At 37.3% G+C, this 17458-nt stretch overlaps 1 protein-coding gene and 1 long non-coding RNA gene across 4 annotated transcripts in view; one reads left to right on the top strand and one right to left on the bottom strand.

Moving 5' to 3' along the window:
- Positions 1-6713: 6713 nt before the first annotated feature.
- On the bottom strand, positions 6714-11750 carry LOC311213172. The gene is made up of 3 exons (XR_014618736.1): positions 11633-11750; positions 10327-10436; positions 6714-7299 (listed from the first exon to the last, which is right to left on the bottom strand). It is a non-coding gene; the product is annotated as an uncharacterized lncRNA (long non-coding RNA).
- Positions 10917-17458, top strand: part of PPARG (peroxisome proliferator activated receptor gamma) — a 61017-nt gene continuing 54475 nt past the window's right edge. For 2 of the 3 annotated variants that reach the window (XM_084293020.1, XM_084293018.1), the window contains exon 1: positions 10917-11030. The gene's annotated coding sequence lies outside the window, so the exon portion shown is untranslated. Of the gene's footprint in view, positions 11031-11051; positions 11074-17458 lie in introns of those variants that run through there. The other variant, XM_084293019.1, reaches the window with a different exon arrangement.

The following is a 17458-nucleotide window of genomic DNA, read 5'->3' as shown; positions in this document are numbered from 1 at the left end:
ACCAAATGCTGTCCTAATCTTTTAGGGGAATTATTCCTCTGAATTTCATTTTCCACTGTTAGATTGGCCAGGGTCTTACTAGAACAAATGGGATGGACATTGGGGAACATGTATCACAGGTTGCACTGTTCAGACAAGGAAGAAAGTTCAAGCACTCAAGATTCACTTTTCTCATCTCAGGCAAACTGCAGCTTGCAGCACACGCATAGGTGTGTTTCTCTTCTGTCCCTATGACTGAGAAAGTATAGGCTTTTCTAAGGGAAATTTGAAAGTTATGAAGAGTTCTGTGTTTAAATACAAGTAGAAGGGAGACCTAGGAAGTCAACCCTTTCTAATCTCATTTTGTTTTTCCTTAATGTTTTGTATTATGTGAATCAATCTAAAGACTCTGGAAAGTCTTTTTGATCATCATTCTGACAGTTGTTTTACTTTTGGTTTGATGTTTGGAATTTTGTTGTTGCTATTGTTGTGCCCTACACAACAAGCATAAATTTCTAAATTAAGAAAGTATTTCTTTTAACTAGTTTGTGTTAATCTGTAATCTCTTTTAACAGCATTTGGCAAAAGCTGAGAATAGAAAACGTATCTAATTAAAACAGTAGGGAGAATCAGAAAATACAACTTTTTTGTTGTTGTTAATGGCATTTTTACTAAAAGATGAGTTCCAAAGCATACACCTGGAATCACTGCTGCAAAGTACCCATGAGAGATCAAAAAAGCCTTCCTAGTTCCTTGCTTCCCCAAGCACAGAAAGAAAATCAAGGCAGTGTTTCAGTTAATGCAATAATGAGGTCAGAAGAACACAGAAAATCTGCTCCTTGTTATAAGAAACCTCAGAAAACCTTCTTTTCCTTTTGTCTGTGACCCCACCCCAACCATACACACAATTTATCAACTATGTTATTACGTTTCCTTGCTTTCCCTTTTCTCACTCTCCCATTACGAAGCCAACCCACTGAGGGCCCCAGCCAGACCCCGGGGACCCCAGCTGCGCACTTGCGGATCACGATGCACTCTTCCCTTTTTTGGACATTGGGTGAAGCTCTTTGCTGCTGCACAGCAAAAGGGGATGCTAATTCAGGCTGTGCATGCATTGGACCAAATTCTGATCTCAGACACCCACACAATTCCTGTTGCAAGTCACATGTGTGCACATTTCTGACAGCAGGATATGCCCACTTGCACTGTCTTAATGCATCAGCAAGAGTGGTGTGGCTGCCTTTTAACAGAATAAAAGCGTAAAGAAATTATTTTGTAAAACTTGGGGGCGTAGGCAGACTGATAATATTCCTCTAACTGAATTCCAATGGGTAAAAGAAGAAAAAAAAAAAAAAAAAAAAAAAAAAAAGGAAGCAAACCAAAGATACTATAACAATTTTCTCACTTAAAAGGGATTTTAAGAGAGACTGTCAAGCATCCAGGGCAACTCTCTACCTCTAATATGGGTTGAGCGACAAATTTCAATTTGAAATTAGTTAGGGAGATATTTTATAATTTATTCAAATGGTCATATGGAAGAGCTTCAGCATCAGCTCAATTGTTATTATTTAAGCTTAAGGAACCAGACTGTAATTATCTATATTGTCATTGGCAATTATCTATGATTGGCATATGGAAAAAGCAGTACAGTGTTACAACTGAAAGTGTAGCTGGAAGTCAACACTATTCAAAATGTTTAAAAGAAATAACTATTAAATCATTTTTCGGATGTGTGAAGGAATATACAAATATGTTCTCATAAATACCTTTTACCAGATCTTAGGGATACGTGATAATGAAATATTCTAATAATCATTCTTAAAAGACAGGAAGATAATGCAATCAGAAAGAGGTGAATTTAACCTCCACTAAATTGGTTTTGCTCTCATACCAACAGATCTCAGAGCAGGTTGGTTTACTTTGTTTTCCACATTCCTAATTTCACCTGGCTACTAGAACTCATCATCTGTTCTTCCCAGTTTAAGTGGTTTCAGAATGTTAGAAAAGTAAATTAACATAACTGGGAAATAAGATATATTGTCCTCTGTTTCAAAAAATACTGCCAGTAATAGAAATGCATATATACTTACATGAAGGTTTCTCAAAAATATAAAAATTAATTTAAAGAAAGGTTTGAGAGCACTTAAAAACTTAACCTGGTAAACAGATTAGGCTGTAAGAGATCACATCATGTAATTAAAAAACAGAAATCTTCTCTAAGAACAACAACAACAGACGTTGGAAAAAAAAACAAAACAAAACAAAACAGTACAAACGTAGAACATAGCTGAGGTTTCTAACAAAATAAATAAAGAAATACATGTAAAAAGGTACACTCATGGATAAAGAACTCCAGACAAAAAGAGACTGGGTCTGTGTGATGAGTAAACAGGAAACTGGGGACAGAAAAGTTAGAATGGAAGGAGTTTGCTGCCATATGTGAGAGCAGTTACCCTAAATCACTTCTTTGTTCTGAGCTAAGATTAGACATTTCAATAATATAATTCAAAGGAACAGGCTAAATTCTTAAAACCAATATTTTTTCCATTTTTAGTAGTCTTCTGGATATATACCTAAAGACAAAAATAATTCTTTTTTCTCCCAATAATTACGAAGTTAAAATCTTGCAATACTCTGCATCTAGCTTTATAGTATGCAAAATCAAGTCTGAAATTTTGCTTTTCACATTTTAGGCATCTGTTGTTATGCTTTCACTCCATTCATTATACACTACTGTAACGTAGAGAAGTTGTTCTATCTTGCCTGCAAAAATGTCTTTGAAGGACAAAGTGGTCCAAGTCACAGTCTACAATGCAAGTTAAACAAGACTTTCATTTTTTCTTCCCAAAAGTGTTGCAACTTCTATATTCTCTCAGTAGTAAATCATCTATTTTTAGTCTTGTAAATTATCAGGGCTATGTCCCCAGTGAGTTGAAAGTTTTGTGGAGGACTTTGCTGTAATTTTTTTTTTACCTCACATTTCACTCACATTTACAAGTGTTTTCCTCACACTGTACTCATTTGAATACAGTGTAAATGATTATTGAAAAAACAAATTATGGAAAAGCAGCTGTAACTGAAAAAGTGAGTTCAGTTGTGACCCAGTATGTACCATTATACTCTAAAAAGCGGAGCTATGGAAAAAACATACTTTGCAAATAAATATATTTTCTCTGTAATAAAAAATACAACATAATTTCAATCATAAATTCCCAATTTAATCAGATTTTCTGCCCTATCTACTCATATTTTTCATGCTCTGGTAAGCTAGTACTCCAAGTTCAACTGCTGGGCCAAAGAAAAATTCAGTAAAATGACAGTTCCACAAAGACAGATGAACACATAACAGGATGCTCTGGCCCAAACAACAGAAGTTTTCAAATGAAAGTAAGGGAGTCCTCAAGGTGACTTTAGTTCGCTGTAACAACAGTAGGTCACCAAGTTATAGCCTACAGTGTACTAACCTGCTGTATTTTATCATTTATTCATATATATGGCTAAATACCAGAAATCAACGTCATGTATATTCCCAAGATAACATTTTTTTTTGCTTATACAATGATACATGGAGTAAGAAAATATTAATAATTCGGTTCACAGAGTAAAATCTTGCATAAAGAAATTACTTTAATGGCATCTGATACATACATGTCACATTGAAGAGACACTTGTATATTAATTTATACTGATGCAAATACAAGTAAGCATACTGTACATGTCAACGTGCTATCAATAACATATTACCATTTGTTACATATATATGATGGACTCTTTAAACAGCATACTATTTTACTTTTGCTCTGCTAATACTGAGTACTCAAGGATTATTACAATACAAATAATAAAAATTTCATTCTGAAAAACAAGTCACAGGAAAGGTTATATATCAACTAACTTCAGTTGTAGTGAATGACAAGTTCCAGTAGTGTGGAAATAGTTTTAATTACTATTTGACACATATTAAAGCCACCAACCAACAACACTCCCTAAAACATTCCCTTTTTTAATCAATTAAATTTTGTAACAAAGAATTTTTAGCAGTGAGTATTTATATCCTAAATTAGAAATACAAGGTTTCTGGCTGCTTTGTGTTTTGTTCCTGACCCAATGTTATTTTTCCTCCATTTCTGATCCAACCAGCTATTTAAATTCACCAGGATGTTTGCACATGTTTCCTAACTCACATTACATGTTAACTAGTACATTCTTTTTTACTATTATTATTATTTGTTGGCATTCAACACTTAATATTAAAAAGCAAATTCTATACTACGAACGTCAAGTCATCAGTACTCAGTAAAAGGCCTGCAGCCTTCTATAAAATGACAAATAATCTTCACAGATGATACAGAATGTCATTCCATGAGAGAGATTACAATATGACAAAACTGAGAAAGAACTTCTGTATTGATAATGAAGGGTTTCAAGAACACAGTGGGCAGAAGTCCTAACATACTTGAAAAATATTTAACTGAACAATAATGGAGCAATGCCAAATACTAAAAGTTACCAAAGATAATTTTAATTGTTGTAGATATAATAGTGTTCAATGACAGCTGTTTTGGAACAAAAAGGTTATTTCCTGCAAATTATTATAATATTTTTCTCCCAAAATAGCCCCTGATTCACTGCTAAAGTTACCTGGCATTCTCTAATGGTTAGCACAGACTAAAAACCAATTATTAATTTTATTTTTTAAAGATTCTTAAGATCTTAAATGAAAATAATGATTTATTAAAAAGCCTAATAGGAATCAATTCAGAAAAGCTGCTGACAAACCAATGGAACTATTTGCATGAGTGAAACATCAATGACCTTAATACAATAGCTATTTCAAAGATCAATAAGAATTAAAGGTACTGCTTCTCTACCTAGCAAAATTTCATGAATGCTGGCAGCACATTTTTGGGTTGATTTGTGATTTAATCAGAGCGCAAGCAGATACCATTTATGTAGTAGAAACTAACTGTCATCTGAGGCCTTTGAGTTTACCATTTGTACACATTTACACAAAGTAGCATTATAAAAATATTATGCCCTAATACTACAAATATTTATGTACTTCTTCACTATGCTACCGTCAGGAGTCTCACAGTGATTGTGAATCCATGTGTAAAAGTTAGCAGTCAGAGTTGTGTGTGAGCTTATTTTGTTGGAGTATACCAAGGAGGTCACAACTTTCATGAAATAAGAAAAAAGCCCTTGCAATATATTTTGTGAGATGCAAGAAAAGTGTGATTACATTTTATTGGTTTGCTACTCCTTCTGGTGATTCTTTTAGAAATAACATTAATAAAGTTGTATAATTTTAGGATGCTTAGCACTATATTAATATATATTAACTAAAAAGACAAAATAACCCTGCTTTTTAGCCTTTGGTTTTGTTATTGGAAGATATGCAACCTATTACTGCAAAGACTAATGAAGATATTTAATTTAAGATAATTAACTCTCTATAATTGTCTGAACACCTAATTCTCTTTTAGACTTTATGATGTACATCTGCCTTATGTTTGTAAGTATGCAAGTATATAAACCTGATCTACCAGCCATTTGAAAAAGACAGATCATCTCAATTCTCCTCAATTTAAAATCCTCTAGAGTTTCTCTCAGTAATGGAAATCAAAGTTGTGGTAACATCACTGTGAGGTCTGTCCCACAGTGACTGAAATTCTGAGAAACTAATCCTTAAGGCTGGACAGTATACTGGGAGATGCTCTTGATTCAATGACTTTCACTGGGATTTGGCAGTTGCAGTGTATACTGTTTTCCTACAGAATCCTCATTTATTTGAGCGATAGTATTTCTGACATCTATCTGGAGCACCCTGGAGACTGGGGTAAAATATGTAAAAAGCAGGGATTTTAAAAATAGTATTTCAAATTAATTCCATCACAACAATGTATAAAAACTATAAAACAGGACAAAGGTCATAGGAAATGGAAGTGCCAAGCGATCTTCACACAATCCTCCAAAAGAAACAATAGGAGGGGGGGAGTTAATTCTTTTTTAACAATTATGAGGGAGTAAATATCACAAAAACTAACTTTCTCACACTCTTAAAGAGATTATTAAATTCTCTTCCTGAACAAATGTTCATTTTGAAGCTGGAAGCAATGTTCTCTAGATGCTTTAAGTTAAATTTTGGACTTAGGAGTTTTCAGTTGTCTTTACTGGAATCAATGAACTGCTGTGTGAGAAGACGTAGCAAACTACATGAACATTAGAAATATGGGGTTTGATCTGCTGAAACAGTTATATACCAAGTCCATTAATGAGCATAAACAATTGTATAAATACTAATGACTTACTTTAGTAATAAAAGTATTATTCACATTTTATATATGAGCAAAATGAGCCACAGCTAAGTGACTTAGCCAGTGACCCACAGGAAGTCAGTGACACAACCAGGAATAGAACATAGACCTCTCAGCAGCTAGTCCCATGCTTTAACCACAAGACCAGCCACCCTCTTCCCATCTTATATTAGCACAACTGTAAATCTTGGTTGCATCAGCTACTAATTTAAGATGTCTAAACAAGTTCAACTGTAGAAATCTCAGTTTTGAAAGTTTAATGACTTAGATTCATAAATCTCTCTTAACTTAATCACACAACAAATTAGGATAAAATGGTGTTTTTAATAGAAACTTAAAATGACCACAAACTTTTTGTTGCTTTAAAATGATTCCTTCAGAAATAAATTTCTGATGTATTAGAAGATCTGATGGATAGCAGTATATGCTTGAGCTCTTTATTACTACATTCTTTTGTCTGAAATCTGCGTGTGATACAAAATTTAGATCCACCTGATCAGAATGGACTATAACATGAAGACAATATCCTATTACAGAAGAACCAGACAATCCCAGAGAAAACTTATTCTCTTCAAGACAGAAAGAAATCGGAGAAGTTGAGAGTTGGGGAAAGACCAAAGATAATGAATAAACCATTATAATTAGAGGTAGGCAGCCTGGTGTGATCTTGGCTTTACAGAATTTAAAGCAGGCATGATTTGGATTTTGATCTCTTTTTATCTGAGCTTCAAGGTTCAGGAAAAGGAGGATCATTTTTAGTTAAAAGGGTTCTTGTTTTGACCCGCTCAATAGTTATCTACAAAAAATCTGCATTATGCCTAGTCCTATCACTTTTGCTGGATCCAAGGCACAGCATGCTAAAATGCAGTATAACAATACTGTAGGGTGATCTCCAAAGAGAGTCTGGAATCATACCAAGGGAATAGTCTTCCACCATCACTTATTATTTCCATATAAAACTCCACTGATTGCAGTTTAAACTCCTGATTTCCTTCAAGTAAAACTGCATATAGAAAGAATGTGAAAATTGAAGATAGGCATGTGGCAGAATATTATGAAATACTTATTGCAAACATATCTTCCCAGAAGACCAAAAACTGCCAGTAAAGAGAGAATAAGATATGCTAATGCAAAATTCTTGTTATCAATAAATGAACAGCAGCTATGTAAATTGAAAAAATACATAACCCAAGATAAAGAAGACAGGGTAACTGTAAAAAATGCAGCAATACAATAGTTTCATAGCTTTCTTAAACCCCTTTACTTTAAAACAATGCAATTTACACAGCCAGAACTGTTCTGACTGCTAGATTTATAGTCACACTGCTGGAGTATGAGATTGCCCTCTAGATGTTACGCTTGGCTAGATAATTTTTCATTCTTTCCAGTATACCGAGATGGGACACACTGTGTGATTTGTGATTTTAAACTTCTGTAATGCACCTGGAGACCTAAAGCATAGACACAATGGAAACATCAAAATAATTAAGTAAATTTGAAACTAGTATATTTGCAGAGACAGGAAGGCGTATACATTTTTCACCTCCGTATCCTTAAAAGATTTCTACCCTTTTCAAGACCTACCTGGCATACCTTAGAATCAGTTGCACAAAAATTCCTTCATTAAGATTGGAAAGAAAAATAAAATTGTTTAAGACAGACTATTTGGGCCATACCCTTATCCATCCCAAGATTCCAAAAGTACTCTTTCTCATTTCAATGGGACTATTTTTGCTGTATAATTCAAGTCAATCTGCTTCAACTTTTCTTAATAATTAAAATGAATAAATAGTATACACACACCACAGGAATAAAATCTTTTTTTCAGATGCATCAAACTTCAAAAGATTTACCATTTCTTCCATGTGAAAAGAACTAATTAATCCTTTTAGAACCAGTAAGAAAAATAAAGTAAAATTGATCTTTTCTGAAGACAAGTTGTCATCTGACTTTAAAATCAGAACTGATGTTGAGGCCCTTTGCAACTTGCCTCTGAATTTAGGGAAGAATTGCCCGTGATTCAGGAAGGCCTGAGCCTGACATTTCATTCTTGTTTCATAATGCTTAAGGTCCCAGCCAAACCTGGGAATTCGTTCAGATAGCAGGGCAGACAGTCGCCATAATCAAAAGCCTGCAGTCAAACGATGCAAACAAAAGCCGCATGAGAAATTGATAAAGAGATCTCTTTATTATTACCATTTCATTACTGAAAAAAGAAAATCTAGAATTAATTTTAGAAAAGATAATGTATTTGTAGCCTGCTTTCATCAGCAACACAAAAACAATTGGCTTTCTATCTTCCATGAGTGAAAAAAATGACCTTTGTTGATAAAAAAAAAGCCAGATTAATTCAAATAATAAATAAGGTGTATTTTTGACTACCAAAGAAAATTTAAGAATTCTTCCCTTGAATCTTCAAATTAATATTAGCTGTCTTTCTAAAAGATACAGGGCACCAAACACTACATAAAAAGCTGTTAAGCAGGAAATCAGATTAAGTAATTTATTTTTCCTTTCCTGTCTCAATCTGTTAAAATGCATATTTACAAAACCTAAGTAATTTGTACATAATAAGCCAATATTACATTTCTGCTTTATATCCTACAAATTCTTTTCAAAGGATGAACTTGTTAAAACAGCACAATGCTTATAACTTAAAGAAAATTGTATAGTATTTGTAACAATTCTCTGAAAGCTCGGTTTGGTTGATTTCTTTGGGCTGAGTTGGATATGTCTTTATTCCACACATGGAATTTAATTAAAAGTATTATTTATGTGTGCATGCAATTTTATTACAATTAAAAGTAAAATCTAAAGTATGTTTTTTTTTCCTGCTTTACTCATGACCTTATTAAAAGTCTAGCATCAAAGTCTGACTTTATATTCACAATCAGATGTTTATTAATACCTGCCATTTTCTGGAATGCTCCCAGTTTCATGGAGTTTTTTAAAATGTGCATTTTAAAGTCCTGAGTTTTTGAAGAGCTCCTCTGTTAATCAGACAAATTAAGGGGGTATATTCTCCAGTAGTTTGCACAGAGAACAGTGTTGTTTCTGTTCTCAGCAGAGCTAAATTTGAACTCTGTGGAGGTGTCCAGCTAAGATCCTTCTTTTAATATCCTATTGAAACTTTACATAAGATATTGTTGTAAAGTGGTTAGAAATAGTATTAAAATAGGTATTTAAACCTCTTTTATTGGTATATTATTTTTACCCACATTTGCCTGTTTATTCATCCATGGCATCTTGAGCTAATTCTGAGGTTTTGTTTTACTTGTTTTCAGTCCCTGGCTTCTAATTCTGAGTCAGCGTACTACTGAATAGGTATTACTGCAGTAAGCCTAATTAAAAAAAAAAAAAAAAAAATATAATGAAGAAAACAAACAAAAGATTTCCACTTTTCTAGAGCTAAAAAATTCCAGATGGAAGGAAAATAGAAAAAAAAATCCTTTATATGTCAAGGCAGAAGTAATGCTTGCTTCAAGCCCATACAAATAGATAATTCTCATAAAAATTAACACGAGGCTTCAAGCCTCTACAGAGATTGTTCTCATAAACAAAAAGCTGTAGGCAATGTTAGTATCTATAAGTCAACCAGGTATTTTGACGTATTCAACTCTAATCTATAAATTGCCTTCAGTATACAAATAATAAAGCAAACGGAGACTCTCTTTCAAAATGCCTGATGACTAAGAACCATAATGAGGCAAATTTAGGATCCTCTGAATCTTCTAATGATGTCCAATAGATCAAGGGTTTTTAAAGATAAACTGTTGTATCCTGGGGCATCTTGACTTACAAGATGACTCTCTGAAGAAGGTTGTTGATCTTATGACTTACTTTTAACATCTAACTTCTATTTAAAAGAATCTAAGGGTGAAATGGAAGGAGGTGACATGCTTGTTTGAACTTGCTCTGTCTTGAGACTTACTGAGCATAGTCTATACCGCTTCTCTCTGCATGCCTGAGAGGCAAGGGGAGGGGGGGGTCTGTAGCTAAAAAAAGTGGGGGAAAAAAGAATTTCATTTACCTCCGTTACTGCTAAGAATCTTTTCAGAAAAGCATTTACTCCTGCCACAGTAGGATGCAAACTGACGTGAGGTGACCAAAGCAACTACCCGCAGCGCAGAGAGGAGTTAGCTGGAGGAGAATGGGAATGCAAAAGAGAAAGCAGTTAGCAGCCGGAAAAACTAAATTTTCAGTTACAGGAGATTACAGGGAGCAGAGATCAAATTCCAGATCCACTCCAGGGCCCGCGGTCTGCCCTCACGCAAGGTACACGCTTGTGATTTGGCTTAACGGGCACGGACCCGGAGGGAACCGGCTCGGGTGAACGGACGGGGTCTGACGGGGAAGGGCAGGGGAAGGGGAAGGCGCGCCTCCTCCTCCTCCTCCTCCTCCTCCTCACCCTCACTGACCCGTTCCCTCTCCGCGTCCACCACCTCTCCCGTCCCTCTGGGTGCTCGCCCGCCCCGGCGGCCGCAGCCGAGCCCCGCACCTCAGCCCCTGCCCCTCCCCGGAGCCCGCCACCGGCCGCGGCTCCAGCCCCGACCCGCGCAGCTCCCTGAGCCCCGGCCCGCGGCGTCGGCTCGCCCCTGGGCGACGGCCGGGTGGGCCGGCGGGGGGCGGCGCAGCGGCGGGGGAGGCGGCGCCTGGCCGGTAGGATGGGCCGGGCCGGGGAGTTTATCCCGCTGGAAGGGAACAGTGTCCCCGGCTGAGACTTGACAGCACCAGGTCAGTGCGGGCTACCGGGGGAGGGGAGGAACCTTCCCCTGAGGTGAGGGGGGCGCGGGGACAGCCGCGGGCTCAGGGGGGAGCCGCGGGCTCCTGAGGGGCGCCGCGGCTGGGGGCGAGGAGGGGCTGAGGGGAAGCGCCTGGGGCGGGAGCGGAGCAGTCCCGGCGTGGGGACAGGGCTCGGGCTCGGCCCCGGGGCGGGGGGAACCGAGCCGCCGGGGATGCTCGGGGACCGGGCGGGCTTCGAGGGCGAGCGGGCTCCCAGGGGTGCTCCCGGGGCTGAGGGGCGAGGAGGGGGAGTTCGGGAACGCGGGGCACGGTCCGGGGGGGTCGGGGGGGCTGCCGGGACACGGCTCCGCTGCCGGTGGGGGCCGCCTGAGGGGACGGCACGGGGCGGGCACGGGGAGCCCGGCGCCGGGGCTCCAGGTGCGCCTTGCCGGGCTCGGGGTCCGGGGGCTGGGGTTTGGGGTCCGGGGGCTGCCGCCCCCTCGGGGGGGGCCCAGGGGCCATCCGCTGCCCGCCGGGATGGGGGCACCGCGGGCAGGGCGCAGCCCGGTGCTGCGAGAGGAGAGCGGGGCGGCCGGGGAGCTGCTGGCGCTCACCTGGCCCCGTTCGCGTAATGAATGAAGAGCGTTGGTTGGCGGTTTGGGTTTTTCTTCTTTTTATTATTTATTTCTCAACCGCAGAAAGTCAGGGAGCCTTCCTGAGCCTGCAACAGCCGAGATGCTGTGTTGAAATGTGTTATGTCTTGATGGCATGCCTCAGGTTCGCAGGAGCATTTTGTAATCTTCCTGGTGTCATTTCTCTCCAGGGTATTCTACAACTGGAGAGTGCAAGTTCCTGTGGTGTTGTAACTTCACGGCACTGTGTACACATGACCATACAATGCTGACTTAACAGTGATGTATTTATTAATAATCAGTGACGTAAGACTGGTATTTGCTCTGATGGAAAGCTCAGGAAATTATCAATTTCTCCACGTGCTGTGGGCTCTGGGTTCCTTTAAATCAGAAGGATCGATTACAGCTCTCCCCGAAATACCTGAGGCCGTGGGCTAGCCTGGTAGTCGTGACCTGCTGCCCCATCTCTGAACAAGCTTTTGCTGTGGAACATGGTTGTAGCGTTCCACTTAAAAATGAGTAGCCAAAACAAAAATATATAAATATGTACATTGCTGGTAGCAACTATTCCATAATTTAATCAGTAATTTAGCTTTTAAAACGTTACTATAGTTTGTTACTAGTTAACTAAAATTTTCCAGTGTACACCATGTATGACATATGATACTCAGTGCTGTCCATGGGAGTGAACTTTCCTCTGTTGTGCTCCCATTAATATCAAAATTTATTGTGTGAAGTGGTGTTTGACATCATTATTCTTTTGGCTGTCACAAAAAATAGCTTCAAAAATTGTGTAGAGATTTAATTATAAGATTAAAAGAAATCTGTCTAAGCAGTGTGTTAAGGCATGTGGTGCAATATAAGCATGAACTTGTCAAGGGGAGAGAAAATTGAAAAAGTAATTGGCATGGAGTTTGAATGATAACCAATCATAAATGTACTTCAAAGGTTTTTTTTACACAGGCAGTACTTGAATTTGAATGTTCTTAGGCATCAGTTTTGTAAAATATCTCATTAACTAACTAAAGATAGTATGTGTTTCTTAGCAATGCCTCCGTGTCAGGTTCCTGGACATTACAACTTATTACACGTCAGCACTCAATGAAACTTCCATTACAATATGGTCATTACACAAATAATTTTTTCTCCTCCAAAATGCATTTATATTTCATATAGTGAAATATCACAAAAAAATGAAGGTGGCAAGATATTAGAAATTAGCTGATGAACATTGAAGCTATGCCTCTTTTAGCTTTCCCTATGATACTGATTAAAAACATCCAGTATCAATACTGTTTCTATGTCCGTCTCTTTTCTGTGAATTTTTGGAGACATCCATAAGTCCATTTCTAAATCAATAAAACAAATTTAGGTCCCACATCAATTACTAGCACTGTAATTTAGTACTTCTAGCAGTGGCTCATAAAATGAATTTTGAAGAAAGTTATATGGAAAAAACAGGAAAAAGTTTAAAAGTAGAAAGAAAACTGCCTTGTGAAATGATGGATTAAATAATGAAACGTATCTATCATAGGTTTTTTCCGTCTTGATTTCTGAGGCTTCCTTTTGTTTTACATGTATGTTCTGTTCAGAGTGGCATCAAATATATTTACTAGCCAGTTTTTGTAGCCTAAATGTGAATTGTTAGTTATGCATATTTGATATTTGGAATTTGAGGATTTTTACTTTTTTTTTTTTTTTTTGTCACAAGAATTATCCCGATACTATCTTCTGGCATACAGTAAAACAGTTTCCAGTGCAGTTACTCAAGAGAAATTAAAATACAATTATAAGTTCTCTACAGTGGGTACTTTTGAAGTCATGGACACAACACTCTCCATTAGTTGTTATTAGTTTCATTTTTAAATCACTGGTAGACTTATTTAATAACAGACTCTGTCCCAACTTAGCATCATATTAGATGAGTGCTAATTACTCTGTACTGTGTTTCCATAATGATCTATATTTTTTAATGTTAGGGATCTATTTTTCATGTACTTTACAGCAAGTGTTCACTGTGTGTCAGTTAACTTTTTGTGGCCTGACAAAAGAAAAAGTTAGAAATAACACAAAGCAAGAGAGCATTGTTATACTCAAGTCCTGCGTACCCATGCCACAAACAGAAGCTGGGATTTCCCAGTAGCAGGTCAGTTCTTAAGGATTTAATTTAACTGCTATGGATCACTTGGAAAAAATCCCTACTGCCACCTCTTTTTTTTGCCTGCAGAGGCTTTCCCAAGACTGAACAAAAATGAAAGAGCCGTAAGATTTGTCTTCAGATATTCAGATTCCCATGAGCATGAAACATAAATTGAATCCTACATTAAATGATAAACTTCTTGCGTTTCTCTCACCAGTTCCACACCACCACCTTGGCCCAGTGGTGTCGTTTTTTTTCTTCTTTTTTTTTAAATGAAATATAGTTTGTCTTTTTAAGTTGTTATTTTTCACTCCTCTCACACGACAAGAGAAATATAAACCTAAATCTTTTGCTTTTTTTTTTTTTTTTTTAATTCAGGAGGGGAAAAAAAAAAAAAGGCAAGGCCTAATCTGCAGTCTGCATATCTCAAAGCTTTCACAGAACTTAAGACAACTTGATCACACTCAAACTTTCTTCCCCCTTTTGAACTCACCTTCCAGCATATTATTTGGTCTGTTTCTCCACTCCTGAACCACTCAGGAATTGAGTGCTTGAACTGAATTGAACTAAACAATTGCATCATTCTCCAATTAAGATTTGTGATATATGAACTACATAGATATTTTTAATTACCTGTATTGAAGTAATGCCTAGCAGCCCGGTCAAAGCTTGGGCCATTTGGTACTCAGTCAAACAAAAAGGTTTTCCCTGTCCTTAATACCATGTGATCTATGAAACGAGAATGCAAATAGTTACATATTTGCAATGGAGACACAATATAGTAGTGAGATTGATGCAAAAATTGTAATTTACACTTTCAGTGTTTCAATTTATGCTCATAACAGTAACAGATTCTTACATTGGTAACAGATTCTAAACTGTATAATTACAAATGGAAAAAACTAAGGTGTATTTGTTACAACAAATGTGGTAACTTTCAGCAAAAGAAGATTTCCAAGCAGCACCTTACTATCTATTGCTGTTTCACTGGCCTTCACTGTAAATAGGCAAAAGAAATCCTACTTAGAAAGGAGGAAGATAGGTAACTACCTCAAAAACCAGGTTGTATGTTTCTGGAATCAACTACCAGATGATGCTTTGTGGACTTGCATAAGCCACCCCCTTCCCTCATGACTAAGCAGATCACCTTCATGCCATGCAGTCTGCACATTCAGGACAAAGTCTATGAATTCAAGTCTATGAATCCCAAAGTCTACTCTGCTGGTTGATAATTAGCAATTTAAAAAACACAAAGCTTACGTAGCTTTCTGTATGTATGTTCAGGCACAAGTGTGCTTGATGAATGCCGTGATGAATGTATATGTATTGTTGTGCACATACTTGGAGGGCATATGTGTGCGCAGGTAACGTATTAACCCTATGTTATGGAAAGACTTCCTGCTTATCTCAGTGATGTAGAAAATCTATATATAACATGAGATAACACACTGTGATAAATATTGGACAATATCCAAACGGAGAAATACAGAGAACATTCCACTGTATCAAAAAAAGGTCACGTCAGTTTATTGGAAGATGCATAGAGGCTAGAAAAGAAGTCCCGGCTTCGTTTAAGTCAGTGGAGGTTCTGATGTTTCAGTAGGGTCAGGTTTGCCATCTACGTGCAGTGTTTGAAATGTCCTGTATGCGGCTTGCTACAACTACTGAAGTCAGTCAGTGGTTTTAGTATACAGAACATAGAGGGCCCAACTCTAAATGAGTTGCTGTTTTCCCAGTGAGACTAAAAGGCTGAAATGAAATAACCGTGAATATATATTACAGTAAAAACCCTAGGTTTTTGTTAGTTTGTTTGTTTGTTTTTAATGGTTTAAGAAATGTAAGTAAAACAGGAATGATATATTTCTCTTGCTTTTGTTCTAGAATTTGTATGATCACTTTCTTAAAGTATTTTAACTGTAAGTGAAATGGTGACATTTTGGTACAGACTTTACAGTTGGGATTAGTTTATTCCAGGCCCTCAAATTAGGCATGTGTCTGAGGTCTTGTAACAGCTATTAGGAGAGGAAAACATGAAACTTCACACTGTTTTACGGATCGTTGGTGATGATAATTCCATGATCTCCATGGGGGAATTGTGTCTTTCCTCTTTATCACAAATTTGATTGTGACATATTTTAGACTCCCTTCTGCCAGAATCCTATTCCTTTTTTGTAGGGAACTTCCAGCTACAATTCAACTGACTTTACCTGTGTGCGTTTCTATAGTTCTGAACATGAGATTTTGCGTACAATTTTAGCTGTCCTGTAAGACTTATATAGAATAAGTGAGAGGGATGGAAATGTTCTTATTGAGTCTCGTGTTTTTCCACTGAGTTTAAGCACATTACTTTTCAGAGAATTTCATATTTGCACAAAGTAGCCCTGCCCAATTATGATCTGGTCTTAAACTTTTTACACAAGATGTGATTACAGTACATTGCATAAAACAGGATTTTATGTTATAATATTGCATTGTAAGTCCATAGTACTTGTGTGTTTGTTTAGATTTATTGAACAGAGGTGTTGTGTAACTGCTGTAACTATTCACAGTTGTGCAGCAGCAATTCTGAAGTTTGGGAGGCTTTCAGCTTAGGTTGCTATCTCTATACAAATAGAGTGATATATGTTCTTCATATTTATGCTAGGGGAATATTTTGATGTTTCTCAACCATGGTGGTTTGAAACATATGTCAGACTACCAAAAGAGTCAATCTGTTACACCAAAAAAAGGAACTATGAAAAGAAAAATGTTAATTACAGGCTTTAACACTCACACCAAGATCTTCTAGTAGGGGTGGTCAGAAAAACAGGTTTTACTACCTAGGCCTGGTGCTTTGTGGTGCTATCTAATGTGGGGGCTTGTGGAAAAATGCAGCCACTTCTATTTACTGCCTTTCATAACGCACATATTTCCTCATGGTAGGTTTAGGTTCTGACTTCTTTATGTCTACAGTAAATAACACTCAAGAGTTTATCCTTTCATCTTGAATATGTTTTACTTGGAGTTTCTGTTCATTCTTCCCTACAGTAGTATTTCAGCTACAAAATTTTATATGAAATCTCAGATTTTAAGCTTAGTAGAAGCTTGTTAGAGTATGGTATCTTGCTAAATTGATTTCTAATCCTACCTAAGAATTTGAAAAATATAAAGCCAAATTTTATTTCTAGTTACACCCAGAGATACCTGTAGATAAGTAAGTACAGCAGTGCGGGAGGGCAAAAGGGTGCTTTGTTTGCACAGAATTTTATCTGTTTTCTCTAACCTTATTCAGGACCATATTTGATTGAATCATGAGAAAATTTGAAGAGGCTGAGTTGCTCGTTCCCTCCAGAACAATGAAAATGTCTGTTGTTTGCTTTCTAGCTTGTTGGATATGTGAACCAAAGTTATTTCACTGACCTAGCAATGTAGCTGTTCCTCAGAATCTGCTGAAGTTCACTACTGACAGTGGATGGAATTGCTTCTTGGAGAACTAAGTTCTGTTAGATTGCTACTGTGTTTCGTCTTTATCTCCTGGATGCCATCATTTGCATTTAAACTATGTGTATCTAACAAGCCTGATTTGTGCATTAAGACATGTTAATATGTATGATTTTTAAATGATTAGAAATATTATGAATAGCAGTCTAATACTTTATTTATTTTAAACATCCCATAGTAACAGTCAG

Source organism: Netta rufina, assembly GCF_964035555.1.
Source record: "Netta rufina genome assembly, chromosome: 10".
Lineage (NCBI taxonomy): Eukaryota > Metazoa > Chordata > Aves > Anseriformes > Anatidae > Netta > Netta rufina.
Note: the sequence above shows the minus strand (reverse complement) of the source record. Positions and strands in the feature narration are given on the sequence as shown.